Consider the following 18,783-nt stretch of genomic DNA (forward strand, 5'->3'; position numbering starts at 1 on the left):
ATGGATTAAAGATCTCGATATCAGACCTGAAACCATAAGATACATAGAACAATACACAAGTAAAACCCTCCAGGACATTGAGACTAAGACTTCAAAGAGGGAACTGCACTCTCCAAGCAAGTGAAAGCAGAGATTAACAGATGGGAATATATTAAACTGAGAAGCTTCTGCACCTCAAAAGAAATAGCGCCCAGGATACCAGAGCCCCCCACTGAGTGGGAGTAACTATTCACCCAATACCCATCAGACAAGGGGCTAATCTCCAAAATATACAAGGCACTGATAAAAATTTACAAAAAAATATCACCTAGTCTCATCAGAAAATGGGGAGAATAAATGGACAGACACTTTGACAAAGAAGAAATACAAATGGACAAAAGACTCATGAAAAAATTCTCCACATCACTAATCATCAGGGAGATGCAAATCAAAACAACTATGAGGTACCACCTCACACCCAAGAGATTGGCACACATCACAAAGAATGAGAACAAGCAGTGTTGGTGGGGACGTGGAGAGAAAGGAACTTTTATCTGCTGCTGGTGGGAATGCCGTCTAGTGCTTTATGGAAAGTAATATTGAGATTCCTCCAAAAACTGGAAATCGAGCTCCCATATGACCCAGCTATACCACTCCCAGGAATATACCCTAGGAACACAAAAATACAATACAAAAACCCCTTCCTTAAACCTATATTCCTCTTAGCACTATTTACCATAGCAAGACTCTGGAAACAGCCAAGATACCCTTCAACAGATGAATGGCTAAAGAAACTGTGGTACATATACAGAATGAAATATTATGCAGCTGTCAGGAGAGATTAAGTCATGAAATTTTTCTATACATGGATGTACATGGAATCTGTTATGCTGAGTGAAATAAGTCAGAGAGAGAAAGATGCAGAATGGTCTCACTCATCTATGGGTTTTAAGAAAAATGAAAGACATTCTTGCAATAATAAATTTCATACACAAAAGAGAAAAGAGCTGGAAGTTACAGCTCACCTCATGAAGCTCACCACAAAGAGTGATGAGTTTAGTTAGAGAAATAACTGTGTTTTGAACTATCCTAATAATGAGAATGTACGAGGGAAATAGTAATCCTGTCTAGAGTACAGGCAGGGATTGGGTGGGGAGGAGGGAGATTTGGGACATTGGTGATGGGAATGTTGCACTGGTGATGGGTGGTGGTCTTTACATGACTGAAACCCAAACACTATCATGTATGTAATAAAGTTGTTTAAATAAAAAATTTTTAAAAATATTTATTTTTGTAGTCAGAGTGTGGTGTGAGTGGTAAGTCTTCTGCTTTGTCCGCTTTAGCCTAGGACAGATTGCGGTTTGAACCCCCAGCATCCCATATGCTCCCCCAAGCCAGGAGTGAGTTCTGAGTGCATAGTCAGGAATAACCCCTGAGCGTCTCCAGGTGTGATCCCCCCCCTTCAAAAAAAGAATAGCTATTTATAATTGCTGTTGATTATTTATAGAATGGTATAACCATAAAATGAGGAATTCTGTTAGGAATCAAATTGAAAGAAATATTAAACAGATTGTCCCTTTGAGACTTTATGGTGTTTCAATGCTGTTATACAAACTGCAAACTTCTAGACTACAAAAGTATGAGATAAATAAAAATGATCTGTCATTTTTAACTCACCAATTATGAGGTGATGTTATGTAAGTTATAGATAAAACTATTATAACCAAGAACTTCAATAGAATATATAAACTCCTGACAGCTCAGTAATAAAATAACTCAATGTGAAAATGGGAAAGCTACTTAATTAGGAAGAGAATAACACATAAAACACCATTAAGACTTCATCTATGATGATTGATATTTTTAGTCATCAGGAAATATAAATTCATAATATAGTAATACAACATATTAGTAAGGAGGCAAAATGTAAATTGTAGCAAAAATTAGAAAGTAAATAAAGCAAATAGTACCAATGACTGAAAAATAAAACAATATGATACATTAGTACTTATAAAACATTTAAGACAATTATATTAATAACAGCATAAAATGGATAAAAGACAAGTATCCTTCTATAAGTGAATAAATATAATAACAATAGAAAATTGAGACAAATAATTACTATTAAAACAATATTTTATCAATAATATTCTGAGTATTAAATATTAATCATAATAATTATAATTAATAAATATAATTATATAATTATATATACATTTAATAATGTCAATAATATTTTAAAATATTCTCAAATGGAAAAGCCGGCTCCCTGTGAGTGACACCAGGCGGGGAAAATCCGCGAAAGTACACTGGCCCAGTGGGGCCCAACTGTGAAAAACTGTGAGTGTGACCTGTCTATGTCTGTCTACTGTCCTCTTGCGTGAAACTCTTGCGAGTGGGGCAAAAAGAGGCTCCAGAAACCTCGCTCGCCCAGATGCCATTTTCAGGGAGGGACTACAGAGCATGAAAACCGGCTAAGCTTTGCAAAAGCCGGCTCCCTGTGTGTGACACCAGGCGGGGAAATTCCGCGAAAGTACACTGGCCCAGTGGGGCCCAAATGTGAAAAACTGTGAGTGTGACCTGTCTATGTCTGTCTACTGTCCTGTTGCATGAAACTCTTGCGAGTGGGGCAAAAAGAGGATCCAGCGGAGCATGGCCGCTCCACTTCGCTACGCGGCCGTGCACTCTTTCTAAGGAAAGAACTCCATTGCAACAAGAAGGAAAAATCACATTAAGAACGGTGCTATATCACAGAAGCAAACATTTCTCTCCGGACTGTCTTCTCTGTTGCATGCTTGGGCCGAAGATTTGACCCAGTGTGAGGCTTCATCCACGGAGGACTCCCCGCCCTTAGAGGCAAGTCAGCCCATCCAGAAAGGGAGGAGCCAGAGGAGTGTGCTGCCTGCATCATATAGACAATGAATACCACCACAACACGTAGAAAAACCCACAATACAAGTGTGACAATGGGGAAACAAGGCAGGCCAGCATCAGACATAGAGAATGAAGAGGACAATTCTGAGGACCAGATAATGACCAACCAACTAATCAACCTCTCAGATAAGGACTTTAGACTAGCAATATGGAAGATGCTCAACGGACTCCAAGAAACCATGGATCGAGTTGAACAGAACACTAATAAGAACCAAGAAAATATGAAGACAGAAATCACAAAACTCCAAACCAAAATAACATGTCAACTAACAGGACTGAAAAAGTCAGTAAACGAAGTGAATGACAAAATGGATAAGCTCTGGGACAGGGTATCAGAAGCTGAGATTAGACTTGGTGCTGTGGAAGATGAGATACATAACAATTCCATACAGCAGGAGAGATTGGACAAAAAACTTAAAGCAAATGAGCAGACAATGAAAAAATTAGTCAAAGAATGGGAACAGATGAAAATAGAAGTCTATGATAAGATTAACAGAAATAACTTAAGAATCATTGGAGTCCCAGAGACCCAGGAAGAAAATTTCCAGGAAGAATCAACGGTCAAGAACATCATTAAAGAGAAACTACCAGAGCTAAAGAATATATGTGATCAAACCCTGCATGCCCGAAGAGTACCAACCAAAAGAGACCCCAGAAAAACCACCCCAAGACACATCCTAGTCACAATGACAAATCCCACAGATAGAGACAGAATTCTGAAAACAGCAAGATCAAAAGGGGAAATCACGTTCAAGCAAGCTTCCCTGAGATTTACAGCAGACCTGTCACCAGAAACACTCAATGCCAGAAAGCAGTGGTGGGATATTCTGACAAGACTGAATGAAATTAATGCTTCACCCAGAATACTATACCCAGCAAAACTCACTTTCCGGTTTGACGGAAGAATACATGGCTTCACAGACAAAAAACAGCTCAGAAACTTCACAGACACAAAACCAGTCTTAAGAGAAAAACTGAAAGACCTAATCTAAGACAAGACTACCCAAAAGACACACCAAATTTTGAAATAAAGATGGCGTTAAATCCCAGGACAATTCTTTCTCTCAACGTCAATGGACTAAATGCACCAGTTAAGAGACACAGAGTGGCTAAATGGATCAAAAAACTCAATCCAACCTTCTGCTGCCTACAAGAAACGCACTTGAATAGTCAGAACAAACATAGACTCAAAATAAAAGGCTGGAGAAAAATTATCCAAGCAAACAACACCCATAAAAAAGCTGGAGTGGCCATACTAATATCAGATAATGCAAACTTTATACTCAGGAAGTTTGTAAGGGACAAAGATGAACATTTTATATTAATCAAGGGGTACGTAGAGCAGGAAGAATTCACTCTCCTAAACATATATGCACCAAATGAGGGGCCAGCAAAATATTTAATACAACTGTTGACAAATCTGAAAAATAATATCAACAACAACACAATAATTGTGGGGGACCTTAACACGGCTTTGTCAACACTGGATAGGTCAACCAGACTGAAACCCAACAAGAATATACTAGACCTGAGGAGAGAAATGGAAGAAAGAGGCCTAGTGGATATATATAGGACACTCCATCCCCAGAAACCTGGATACACATTCTTCTCCAATGTACATGGGACATTCTCCAGGATAGACTACATGCTGGCACATAAAACATACCTCCATAAGATCAAGTGGATAGAAATTTTGCAGACTACCTTCGCTGACCACAAGGCTCTGAAATTATTTGTGAACTCCAAAGGGACTCAGAAGAAACACTTTAACACCTGGAAGTTAAACAGCCTCATGCTCAATAACCAGTGGGTCCGAGATGAAATCAAGGAGGAAATAAAAAGGTTCCTGGAAACAAATGACAATAAAGACACAAACTATCAGAACTTATGGGACACAGCAAAAGCAGTACTGAGAGGAAAATTTATAGCTTTGGAAGCACACATCAGGAAGGAAGAAGGAACTTACCTGAGTAGCTTAATGACACAGCTAATAGAACTAGAAAATGCTCAACAAAAGGACCCAAGAATAGGAAGACAGAAGGAAATAACAAAGTTGAGAGCAGAAATCAACGAAGTGCAAACTCATAAAACAACCCGAAAGATCAACAAAAGCAGAAGTTGGTTCTTTGAAAAAATAAACAAGATTGATAGACCACTGGCAAACCTAACAAAGAAAGAGAGAGAGAGAAACTTGATAACTCGTATCAGGAATGAAAAAGGAGTGATCACTACTGATATGACAGAGATTCAAAGGGTAATCAGAAACTACTTTGAAAAACTCTACGCCACTAAAAATGAGAACCTGGAAGAAATGGATAAATTCTTGGACTCTTATAATCTTCCACGGTTGAAGGAAGAGGATGTAGCATATCTAAGCACCCCCATCACCATTGATGAAATTAAAACAGTAATCAAATATCTGCTGAAAAACAAAAGCCCAGGTCCAGATGGATTCACTAATGAATTCTATCAAACTTTCCAAGAGGAACTACTGCCAATCTTGGCAAGAATCTTTCATAAAATTGAACAAACAGAAACACTTCCAAATAGCTTTTATGAAGCCAACATCACCTTGATACCTAAACCAGACAGAGACGCTACCAAAAAAGAAAATTACAGACCAATATCACTGATGAATGCAGATGGAAAAATCCTCAACAAAATCCTGGCAAATAGGATTCAATGCCTCGTTAAAAAAGATCATCCACTACGATCAAGTAGGTTTCATCCCAGGAATGCAAGGCTGGTTTTACATCCGTAAATCTATCAACATAATACACAACATCAATAACAAGAAAAATAAAAACAACATGATCATATCAATAGATGCAGAGAAAGCATTTGATAAGGTCCAACACCCATTCTTGATCAAAACTCTCAGCAAGATGGGAATGGAAGGAACCTTTCTCAATATAGTGAAGGCCATCTACCACAAGCCAGTGGCAAATATTATCCTCAATGGAGAAAAACTGAAAGCCTTCCCTCTAAATTCTGGCACAAGACAAGGCTGTCCTCTCTCACCACTCCTATTCAACATAGCACTGGAAGTACTTGCTATAGCGATTAGGCAAGAAAAGGATATCAAGGGAATCCAGATAGGAAAGGAAGAAGTCAAGCTCTCACTGTTTGCAGATGACATGATACTCTACTTAGAAAACCCTAAAGACTCTACCAAAAAGCTTCTAGAAACAATAGACTCATATAGCAAGGTGGCAGGCTACAAAATTAACACACAAAAATCAATGGCCTTTCTATACACCAATAGTAATAAGGATAAAATGGACATGAAGAAAACAACCCCATTCACAATAGTGCCACACAAACTCAAATATCTTGGAATCAACTTGACTAAATATGTGAAGGACCTATACAAAGAAAGCTATAAAACTCTGCTCCAAGAAATAAGAGAGGACACACGGAAATGGAAACGCATACCCTGCTCATGGATTGGCAGGATTAACATCATCAAAATGGCAATACTCCCCAAGGCATTATACAGATTTAATGCCATCCCTCTAAAGATACCCATGACATTCTTCAAAGAAGTGGATCAGACACTTTTGAAATTCATTTGGAACAATAAACACCCTCGAATAGCTAAAGCAATCATTGGGAAAAAGAATATGGTAGGAATTATTTTCCCCAACTTTAAACTGTACTACAAAGCAACAGTTATCAAAACAGCATGGTATTGGAATAAGGATAGGTCCTCAGATCAGTGGAATAGGCTTGAATACTCAGAAAATGTTCCCCAGACATACAACCACCTAATTTTTGATAAAGGAGCAGGAAATCCTAAATGGAGCAGGGAAAGCCTCTTCAACAAGTGGTGTTGGCACAATTGGATAGACACTTTAAAAAAATTGAACTTAGACCCCCAGCTAACATGTACGGAGGTAAAATCCAAATGGATTAAAGACCTCGATATCAGCCCCAAAACCATAAGATATATAGAACAGCACATAGGCAAAACACTCCAGGACATTACAGGCATCTTCAAGGAGGAAACTGCACTCTCCAAGCAAGTGAAAGCAGAGATTAACAGATGGGAATATATTAAGCTGAGAAGCTTCTGCACCTCAAAGGAAATATTGCCCAGGATACAAGAGCCACCCACTGAGTGGGAGAAACTATTCACCCAATACCCATCAGATAAGGGGCTAATCTCCAAAATATACAAGGCACTGACAGAACTTTACAAGAAAAAAACATCTAACCCCATCAAAAAATGGGGAGAAGAAATGAACAGACACTTTGACAAAGAAGAAATACACATGGCCAAAAGACACATGAAAAAATGTTCCACATCACTAATCATCAGGGAGATGCAAATCAAAACAACGATGAGATACCACCTCACACCCCAGAGAATGGCACACATCACAAAGAATGAGAATAAACAGTGTTGGCGGGGATGTGGAGAGAAAGGAACTCTTATCCACTGCTGGTGGGAATGCCGTCTAGTTCAACCTTTATGGAAAGCGATATGGAGATTCCTCCAAAACCTGGAAATCGAGCTCCCATACGATCCACCTATACCACTCCTAGGAATATACCCTAGGAACACAAAAATACAATACAAAAACCCCTTCCTTACACCTATATTCATTGCAGCACTATTTACCATAGCAAGACTCTGGAAACAACCAAGATGCCCTTCAACAGACGAATGGCTAAAGAAACTGTGGTACATATACACAATGGAATATTATGCAGCTGTCAGGAGAGATGAAGTCATGAAATTTTCCTATACATGGATGTACACGGAATCTATTATGCTGAGTGAAATAAGTCAGAGAGAGAGAGAAAAACGCAGAATGGTCTCACTCATCTATGGGTTTTAAGAAAAATGAAAGACACCCTGGTAATAATAATTTTCAGACACAAAAGAGAAAAGAGCTGGAATTTCCAGCTCACCTCAGGAAGCTCACCACAAAGAGTGATGAGTTTAGTTAGGGAAATAACTACATTTTGAACTGTCCTAATAATGAGAATGTATGAGGAAAATGGAGAGCCTGTCTAGAGTACAGGCGGTGGTCGGGTGGGGCGAAGGGAGACTTGGGACATTGGTGATGGGAATGCTGCACTGGTGATGGGTGGTGTTCTTTACATGACTGAAACCCAAACACAATCATGTATGTAATTAAGGTGTTTAAATAAATTAAAAAAAAAGAAAATTGTAAATGTTTAATTTCTATTGGCACCTATGATATTTTTGATATGATAATAAAAATGGTATAGGAAAAATTTCTATAAGTGAAAAAAATATTCTCAAATGTATTTTTAAAATAATACTTTTAACTATTGCAATTTTAATTATTTAAATATGTAAATTATTTAAAAATAATAGTATCTATATGGTTTGTATAATTTCACTAACACTCTAGGACAGAAATAATTAATATTGAAATAAGTCAAAACAGCAGCTACCTGTATTGATAGTCATATTGGTAATGATGGTAGTGATATCAAGGTTTAAATTAAACTGTGTATTAAATCTTGAAATGTAAAGTGTTGTGTGTGAGATACTTGGTGCTTGGAGCAAAAAGATACAGGATGCTCTACAAACTGATGATCAGTGTTCTAGACTACTGACTGAAAATCAAATAGCCCAGACTATGGACTAGTGGTTGAATAGCAAGTTTGTTGTGTGGCTATAGGTTTTTATAATTACGAGCCATTGTCTAAATGAGGCTCAAGTAACTATGTCTACAGAAGTAAACTTAAAAGGGAGTTATATATGAATTATAGGGAAATCACAAGGGCATTAGAAGAGGGAAAAATGACACAGATCTTTGTCTCCAGGCATTGAAAAGCATATAGGGATGCCTGAACCTGAAGAAGACATACTGAGACACCTTTAAAGGTATCACCCGTGTTACTTACAACACCTGAAATGGGTATTTGTAAAAAGCTATTATTGGGAGGCAGGGAAATAAATGAAATGGTATAGAACATGACCTGAGTTTCAACTATGGCACAGCATACTTTTACCAGCATTACTGCATGTGGTCACTGGTAGTAGTTGAGCACAAACAAGAGAGGCACCTATTTAAAAAAAAGTCATATGGAATGATTGCAATGTGATGGAATTAAAGTTATTTCTTGATCAATATATTTTTTTAACTAAACATGGCCTCTTTGATACTATATTTTTTGACAGGGAAATCTCCCAAGTGGTGCTCAGGAAGCCTGGAGTATTCTAGGAATTCTTGGGTAATGGCATTACCTGGATCATCTCAGAAATACTCGGGTGTCCAGGGGTATATATGAATGATCATGTGGTGCTGGAACTCACATCAGAGTGACATCATAACCCCTTTATCATTTCTAAAACATAACTTTAAATATTCTAAGAAGTGATTTTAGGGCTGGAGAGATAGTACAGCAGTAGGCCTTGCATGAGGTCAACTAGGGAGGGACCTGGTTCGATTCCTGGCATCCCAGCCTGCCAGTGCCAATTTCTGAGTGCAGAGCCAGGAGTAAGTCCTTGAGCAGATGTGGCCTAAACCAATCAATCAATCAATAACGTTTTTAAAAAGAAGTGATTTTTAAAAAAAAATTTACAACTCCTACCACCACAATGTCAGATGAAATCGTATGCTCTTAAAACTTTGCTTTCTAAAGCACTGATAAATATTGATATATATGCTGTGCAAGTTTTATGCTGTGTAAATTATATATATGATCATATATAATTTATCATATATTTATACATTATTTACTGAATTAATATATTTATTATATATGATTTATTAAATATTATACATTAGATATAATTTACATGATATCTCTTCACCTCCTTCACCATCAGTGTTTTTTGTTTTGTTTCGTTTTTGGTCTATGCCCAGCGGTGCAAAAAAGTTACTCCTGGCTCTGTGTTCAGAAATCACTCATGGCAGGCTCCGGGGTAAACTGGGTGTACTAGTTGATGCTGGGGATGGGACCTGGGTCAACCACAGGAGAGGCAAACGCCCTACCCACTTTACTATCACTCCGGCTCCAGAGTTTGTTTTTTTGGTTTTTGGCTTTATTTTCTTTTGTTCTTTGGGGGTGGGGGCACACCTGACAGTGCTCAGGGATGCCCTACTATAAATGAGTCAGTGGTATTTCTATGGGACATACAAAGAATTTGTCTAATTCTTTGGGATTTCACAATAAAAATAGATTGTTACATCCTGAGAGCACTACATGAGGGATAAAATTCATGTTGTCATGCATCATATTAAAACTAGTTAAGCAGTGATATAAACAAAGAAAAATATAGCAAATACAGTTATATTTTAATGCAGTTTGATCGTAAAACCTTAAAAAGGTAAAATAAAAATAATTAAAGTCAGAAAGTACATTTTCTGCTAAGACAAAAAAAAAAAACCCACAAGGGAGGGACTGGAGAGATAGCATAGTAAGTAGGGTGTTTGCCTGCTCTGGGCCCACCCAGGTTCGATCCTCTGCATCCCATATGTCCTCCTAGTCTGCCAGCAGTCATTTCTGAGCACACACCCAGGATTAACTCCTGAACACCTCCAGAAGTGGAATATCCTCCACCACTGGTTCCAGGTCCTTTCTTATTTTCCCTATTTGGGACAGGACTCATTTAGGCCAGAATTTTTGTTTTGAGGAAGATTGTGAGTATTCTTTTGATTTCAAGCTAATAATTAATTTATTTAGCTACTTGTTCCTCCTGATAAAAACCTTAGAAGGTAATACAATGTCAAAATTTTTAATGAATTTATTTATTTTAGTTTTCATTTTACAATAATTCCAAAAATATTAAGTCTGTGTTTTTACAAAGTTATTCATTTATATTATTAAAAAACAGAGCAAACAATAATCTTAAGTATGAGATGTAAACTACAACAACCAAATTTAAAAATATTCCTGTCAAGAAGCAGGGAACCTAGGAACTCTGATCAGTAAAGTCAGCACTGTTGATGGTATTGCTTTTGGAACATTTACTCTGCTAGTGAGTTCATCCAGTGATTGTTTCTAAATTTTTAATAATTACTTTATTTAAGCACCACGGCTACAAATTTGATTTTTCTTTTTGTTGTTTTTCAGTCATAGAATGTATATCACCCTTCACCCATGCACATTTCCTGCCACCAATGTCCCTAGTTTCCCTCCCCTACCCTCTTCACTCTCTTTCTCTCTCTCTGTACTATCTCTTTGTCTCTCTTATTTTGAATTTTTTTAAATTAGTATGTTCAACTTCTTTAGATAAATGCCTTGTAGAGATAGGTTGCATAATATGGCATTTGCTATTTCTATTTTTTAATATCTTTATTTAAACACTATGTTTACAAACATGACTGTAGTTGAGTTTCAGTCACAAACAGAACACCCCTTCACCAGTGCAACATTCCTACCACCAATGTACCCCATCTTTCTTCACCCACACCCCCTGCCTGTATTCAAGTCATTCCACTTCTTTCACTCATTAACATTGTCATGGTTGTTGTCAGTATTCTTTTTGTTTTGTTTTGTTTTGTTTTGGGGCCACACCCGTTTGATGCTCAGGGGTTACTCCTGGTTAAGCACTCAGAAATTGCCCCTGGCTTGGGGGGACCATATAGGATGCGGGGGGGGGGGATCGAATCATGGTCCTTCCTTGGCTAGCGCTTGCTCCAATCGCCAGCCCCTGGTATTCTAAGAGCACTCACTCCTCCTTGAGGTGAACTTATATCATGAGCCAATCCTTTCGTCCTTCATCTCTGGGCATTATTAAAATAATATCTTTTATTTTTCTTAAAACCCATAGATAAGTGAGACTATTCTGTGTGTGTCTCTCTCCCTCTGACTTGTTTTCACTCAGCACAATAGATTCCATGTATATCCATGTATAGGAAAATTTCATGACTTCATCTCTCCTGAAAGCTGCATAATAGTCCATTGTGTATATGTACCACAGTTTCTTTAGTCATTTATCTGTTGAAGGATATCTTAATTGTTACCAGTCTGGCTATTGTAAATACTGCTAGATGAATTTTGACACTGTGGCCTGTACTATTGCTAAGAAGGGGTTGAATTTTTAAAATGCTCTATGAAGTTTTTCTACTAAATGAATTCCTGGCAAATAGGATCCAATGCCTCTAAGAAGATCAATCACTATGATCAGGTAGGTTTCATCCCAGAAATGCAAGGATGGTTTAACATTCATAAGTCTATCAACATAATACACAACAACAACAACAAGAAAAATAAAAATCACATGATCATATCAATAGATGCAGAAAAAGCATTTGTTAAGGTCCAACACCCATTCTTGATCAAAACTCTCAGCAAGATGGGAATGCAAGGAACCTTTCTAAATATAGTTAAACCATCTTCCACAAGCCAATGACAAATATTATCCTCAGTGGAGAAAAACTAAAAGATATCTCTCTGAAGTCTACAACAAGACAAGGCTGTCCCCTCTCACACCACTCCTATTCAACATAGTACTGGAAGTCCTTGCTATAGCTATTAGGCAAGAAAAAGATATAAAGCTAACTCAGACCCCCAGCTAACACCACATACAAAGGTAAAATCCAAATGGATTTGAGACCTTGATATCAGACCTGAAACCATAAGGTATATAGAACAACACATAGGTAAAACACTCCATGACATTGAGACTAAAGTTATCTTCATGGAGGAAACAGCTGTCTCCAAATAAGTGGAAGCAGAAATAAACAGATGGAAATATATTAAGCTGAGAAGCTTCTGCACATCAAAGGAAACAATGACCACCCACTGAGTCTAAGAAACTATTCACCCAGTACCCGTCAGAAAAGGAGCTACTATCCAAAATATACAAGGCACTGACAGAACTTTACAAGAAAAAAAAAACATCTAATTTCATCAAAAAATGGGGAGAAGAAATGAACAGACACTTTGATAAAGAAAAAATACAAATGGCCAAAAGGCACATGAAAAAATGCTCCACATCACTAACCATCAGGGAGATGCAAATCAAAACACCCATGAGGTGCCATCTCATGCCACAAAGATTGGTGCACATCACAAAGAATGAGAACAAGCAGTGGTGGCAGGGATGTGGAGAGAAAAGAACTCCTATCCACTGCTGGTGGAAATGCCATCTAGTCCAACCTTTATGGAAAGCAATATTGACATTCCTCCAAACACTAGAAATTGAGCTCCCATTCAATCTAGCTATACCACACCTAGGGATATACCCTAGGAACACACACACAAAAACAAAAACAAAAACAAAAACCCCTTCCTCACACCTATATTCATTGCAGTGCTATTTACAATAGTCAGACTCTGGAAACAACCAAGATGTCCTTCAACAAATGAATGGCTAAAGAAACTGTAGTACATATATACAGTGGAATATTATGCAGCCATCAGGGGAGATGAAGTCATGAAGTTTTCCTATACTTGGATGTACATGGAATCTATTATGCTGAGTGAAATAAGTCAGAGGGAGAAAGATAGACATAGAATATTCTCACTCTATGGGTTTTTAAAAAAGAGAAAGACATTTTTGCAATAATTTTCAGAGACAAAAGAGAGGAGGTCCAGCTCATGCCATGCAGCTCACCACAAAGGGTGGTGCAGTTAGAGAAATAACTATACTGAGGACTATCATAACAATGTGAACGTATGAGGAAAGTGGAAAGCCTGTCCAGAATTCAGCTAGGGATGAGGTGGGGAGGAGAGAGATTTGGGACATTGGTGATGGGAATGTTGCACTGGTGAAGAGGGGTGTTCTTTACATGACTGAAACCCAACTATCAAGGTGTTTAAATAAAGTTACTTAAAAAATACCAAATGACTTCTCACTTATATATATTTATACTTTTTAATTCTTTCTATTTGTTCTATGTTTGAACTTTTCTCCTCAATTCATTGAAACATACTTATCTTTGTTATATTGAAGCCTTCCTCTGAGAATTAAATTTTTGGGTGCTTTGGGATCTTTCTGGTTTTTAGTTTTGTTCACTAATTTAATTGAGTTCTTCTACGTCAGGAGTCCTCAAATCATGGCATGTGGGTCACTTGTGGTCATTGAGGAGATTTAATCAGTCCTCCAGGTGTTTTTGCTGCTACTGCCTGTCCTACTTAGCAGCCAACTTGCCCAGGCCCAGAGTGCTCATTGTCAAATGTGCACCACACTTTCAGATTCTCCTCATTATCTCCATCTCTCTGACTCTTCCTTTCTGGCTCAAGAGGGATCCTCAAATTGCAGTTCACTACCCCCAATAGTGCATAGATTTTTTTTAAACTATAGTCTAGTCCTCCAATGATCTGAGAGACAATGAACTATATATACATAAATACACAATAGAAAAAACAAAACTGAAAGGAGTATATATATATATATATATATTTATGTACATATACATATGTATATAAACAATAAACTGGTGCCCTTTAAAACAGAGGACCCCTGCTATTTGCTCATTGTTTCTAATGTGTAAGGAATAAGAAGTAAGATCTTCTGTGGTAGAAATTGCATCTACCATTATTTATAGTACTACTCTAAAAACTCACCTTCACAGTCTCATTTTAAGATTATGCAGTGGATTTGTGTTCTCAATATTTTAAAATATTTTTTAACATTTTGAAATTCAATTCACATTTATCTGTTAATTACATTGACAATTTTACCTTTCTTAATTATCTACATATTTTTCAAACTTTGTAGAAAGATTTTGTTTTACAATGTTTAATCGAAATAGCATTTACTAAGCAAGCATGTCCATCTCTTCACTTAAGTTACTCAACACTTTTAATTTTTTCTTTCATTGTTTTTATTTTTTGGTTTTTGGGCCACACCCAGTGACACTTAGGGGTTATTTCCTGGCTATGCAATCATAAATTGCTCCTGGATTGGGGGACCATATGGGACACCAGGGATCAAACTGAGGTCCATCCTGGTTCAGCCTTGTACAAGGCAAATGCTCTACTGCTGCTCTACAGCTCTGGCCCCTATTCCATTGATTTTTTTTTCTTGGTTTTTGGGTCACACCTGGTCGTGCTCAGGGGTTACTCCTGGCTCTGTGATCAGAAATTGCTTCTGGCAGGCACGTGGGACCATATGGGATGCTGAGACATCCCAGCATTGGGATGTTGGTCCTGGGTCTGTCACTTGCAAGGCAAACACCTTTTGATATAAAGCATTTCTATTACACTATAGATTTCCTTCCTTTCCAATTTTAAATTTAAAACTTGCACCACCATAAAACATTAGATGAAATCCTATGCTCTTAAAACTTGTTATTTTCTGAATCACTGATGAATATTCATATTTTTCTGTGCAAATTTTATGCTATTTAAATTTTCTAAAACTGCTCTTATAAAAACTTTCAAACTAATATTTTCTGATTAAAGTATAAGGACTTCTACTTCTCTTTTGATATTTTGTTTTTGAAGGTCTTGGGAATAAAATCAGTGTTTTTTTTTTTACTGAATAAGTAGTGATAAGGTATTCATCTTTTGGTTTGATCTGTATTCACTGTTGTGGTAGGGAATAAATAAGAATTCCTCTGGACTAACACTCAAACTGAGCTATCCACACAATTTCTGGTCACCTATCTATTTTTGGTTAAAAATGGAAGACTTCTGCAACATCTAACTTTTAAAAATGCCTTTGAAGTGACCTCAAAAGAACTGACAAAGTGAAAATAGGAACAGGGGGATTTCTGCTGTGTGTCAGAAGCACAGCAGACATCTTGGGCCTTCTCTCTGCTCTCCTTAGGCCTGGGATTTTGATTTTCTTTGGCAATCTTCCCTGAGGGCTCGTCTTCTTCAGAGGGGAGCCTTCCCGCCCACAAAGGGTGGAGCTTCGCTTTGCTTCTGGCCACTTCCACAACACGCAGAAAAATTCACAATATAATTGTGACAATGGGGAAACAATGCAGACCAATGCCAGGCATAGTGAAGATGGCAACTCTGATGACCTGAAAACGGTCAACCACCTAGTAAGTCTCTCAGATATGGCGTTTAAGAGAGGATATATGGAGGATGTTCACAGAACTCAAAGAAAGCATAGATCAAGTTGAATGGAACACTAATAAGAATCAAAAGGAAGTGAAGATAGAAATCAAGAACGGGGGCAGAGAGAGCACAGCAGTAGGGCATTGGCCTTGCACACAACCCTCCCTGGATGAAACAGAGTTCGATTCCCAGCATCCCATTTGGTCTCCTGAGCCTGCCAAAAGCCACTTCTGAGTGCAGAGCCAGGAATAACCCATGAGTGCTGCCAAGTGTAGCCCTAAAATGAAAACAACAACAAAAACAACAACAAAGAAAAGGTAGAACAAATAAAGGATGCATGCAACTAGCTGTCATTTACTTAAATTTAACAGAACTTGTTCATATTGGTACCACTTTCAAAACTTTTTCTTCTTTTTTTTAGTTTTTTTTTTTGAAATGTTTTATTTAAACACCATGATTACAAATATGACTGTAGTTGGGTTTCAGTTTTTCTTTAGTTTTCTTATAGCTTCCAAGTTGCATATCAGATTAGTAATTTAATAAATAGTATATGTAGTTCATGTTAAAGATACACTATACTTTTTATAGTCTTCCAAATAAATCATTTAATACATTTTAAAATTATTGAAGTATATTTTAGATATAGAAGACTATATTACCATTTAGGCAAATAGAAGATATGAATATTGAGTGAATATTTTTCATTTTATTTTGACCAAAGTGGATTACAAATCTTTCACAGTAATTTTTAGGTTCATAGTGACATTGAATCAAGGGCATTCCCACCACCAATGTCATCCTCCCTCTACCCTTGTTCCCAGCATGCATCCCATATCCCCCTCCTTGACCCCCTGGGTTGCTAGTACTTTTTTTAATGAAGATTCTATTTTTTTCTTTTCTTTTTTCTTTTATTCTTCTTCTTCTTTTTTTTTTTTTTTTTTACATAAATTAACCCATTTACTATAGGCCAACAATGTTTCTGACTGGAGATCTACTGCTCTACTGCTCTTTCAATTCCTTCAGTCTTCTTATGGCAGATTTAACTGTGACAGCAGAAGTGGTATTGTAGGTCCAAGAGCCACTGCGACAGTTTTCATACAGGAACTGCAGTGCCAAATGCCCACAGCCCATCTCTTCATCTTGGTCTTGCCGCAGAAGGAGCATGTGTAATTGGCATTCTGATCTCGATCTTCTTCACCATCTTCCAGAGGAAAGAGCGGTAATGTGTCCCATATTTATCCACAATCCTCACCTTCTTCGTGTGCTTATCCATCTTCCCTCAAACCACTGCAGGACGCGAATATTTTAGTTTTCACTCAAACTACCTACTTGTATAATTGCTTTGAATAAGATACAACTATGAAGATCCTAATTTAGTTCATTGCAAGTTAAGAAATTTTGATAATGATATTGTAACTTTTCTAACTAATATTTAGTGGATATTATTTGGTGAAATTAAGCATGCACTAAACTTTTAAATAATAATATTAAAAATATTACAGCAAATTAGAACTAAATAATATCTATATTTTCTTTACCATTCTGAAAATGTTATCTTATTTTTACTCTAAATGAACAAAAATTTTAGCAAACTTACATTTTTTAGTAAGGGGGAGATGCTTTTTGTACATCTAGAAAAAAAATATTTCACCACTGAAATCCTGATGAAAGCAGATATTTTGCCAGTAAAGAAATCAGAAGCTGTAGTAACTTTGACCGGTGGGGCGAGATTCTATGAGAAGAGTCCTAGTAACAGGCAGGCAGCCAGCCGGTCAATAGCACCCTATACAGCAATCGACAATTATAAATCTTCAGGTTATAAACAGTGCATTATAAATGATGCGCTTTGGGGCCGGTAGGTGGCGCTAGAGGTAAGGTGTCTGCCTTGCAAGCGCTAGCCAAGGAAGGACCACGGTTCGATCCCCTGGCGTCCCATATGGTCCTCCCAAGCCAGGGGCAATTTTTGAGCGCTTAGCCATGAGTAACCCCTGAGCATCAGACGGGTGTGGCCAAAAACCAAAAACCAAGAAAAAATGACGCTATTTAACTCAAATGATATTTGTAGAGATGCAGAGTCCTACAATGAAGCATTCTTTGGGTGGAGCATTGGAATATATGATAATCCAGTCCTACTCAATGGGAAAGAGTAAGCAGGTTACTAAGAGCAGGTGTATCCCTAAAAATTCAATTAGCTTGACATTAAATTTCTAATGACCATTATTTTAATAAAAGCACATTATCTACAGTATTACATCAATTATAGGTCAGGGACAATTCTAATAGTAGATTCTACATGTCCAGGACCATAATATGATATGTGGTTATATATATATATAGGTTATATATCAAATATATATTATATACATATACATGAAACTACAATCTGCCTACAGTTACCTGGAATAACTCATAATTTATTTCTTTACACCAAATACAACATTGTTGCACATAGTTACATATAAATTACATAAAAATGTTATTACATATAAATGAATATTGAAATGATTAATTAGTTTAAATTCATGTGACCTTAGAAAAATTTAGTCATATTTTTGTATTGCTATATTTGAAACAAAAAGGGATGCAAATATATATTTACATATACATTTAAAGTTATGGGAGGATGAAGTGATAAATGTAACTTTTGTATTAACTGGGATTTCAATAAATAAAAGAAATTCTATAATCAACTATACAATATAAGCAAGTAAGACAAAGTAATCTGTTTAAATGTGTTTAGACTGCAGCTTATAAAACATAAAGAAATAATTGATTAAAGAATCAATGTGGATTAGAATCCAAGTACAGAAAGGACTCAAAGGATAAGTAGAAAGTGACCTGACTGGTAGATGGTATAACAAAATACAAACTTTGACTAATTAAAATTTTGTCTATTTAATACATATTCATTTTTGAGTTATT

General features: G+C 37.0%; 1 pseudogene; it reads right to left on the bottom strand.

Moving 5' to 3' along the window:
* Positions 1-16,860: 16,860 nt before the first annotated feature.
* On the bottom strand, positions 16,861-17,134 carry LOC126006475 (60S ribosomal protein L37a-like; annotated as a pseudogene).
* Between the last annotated feature and the right edge of the window lie 1,649 nt (positions 17,135-18,783).

This window comes from Suncus etruscus, chromosome 4 (assembly GCF_024139225.1).
Source record: "Suncus etruscus isolate mSunEtr1 chromosome 4, mSunEtr1.pri.cur, whole genome shotgun sequence".
In the NCBI taxonomy this organism is placed as follows: domain Eukaryota; kingdom Metazoa; phylum Chordata; class Mammalia; order Eulipotyphla; family Soricidae; genus Suncus; species Suncus etruscus.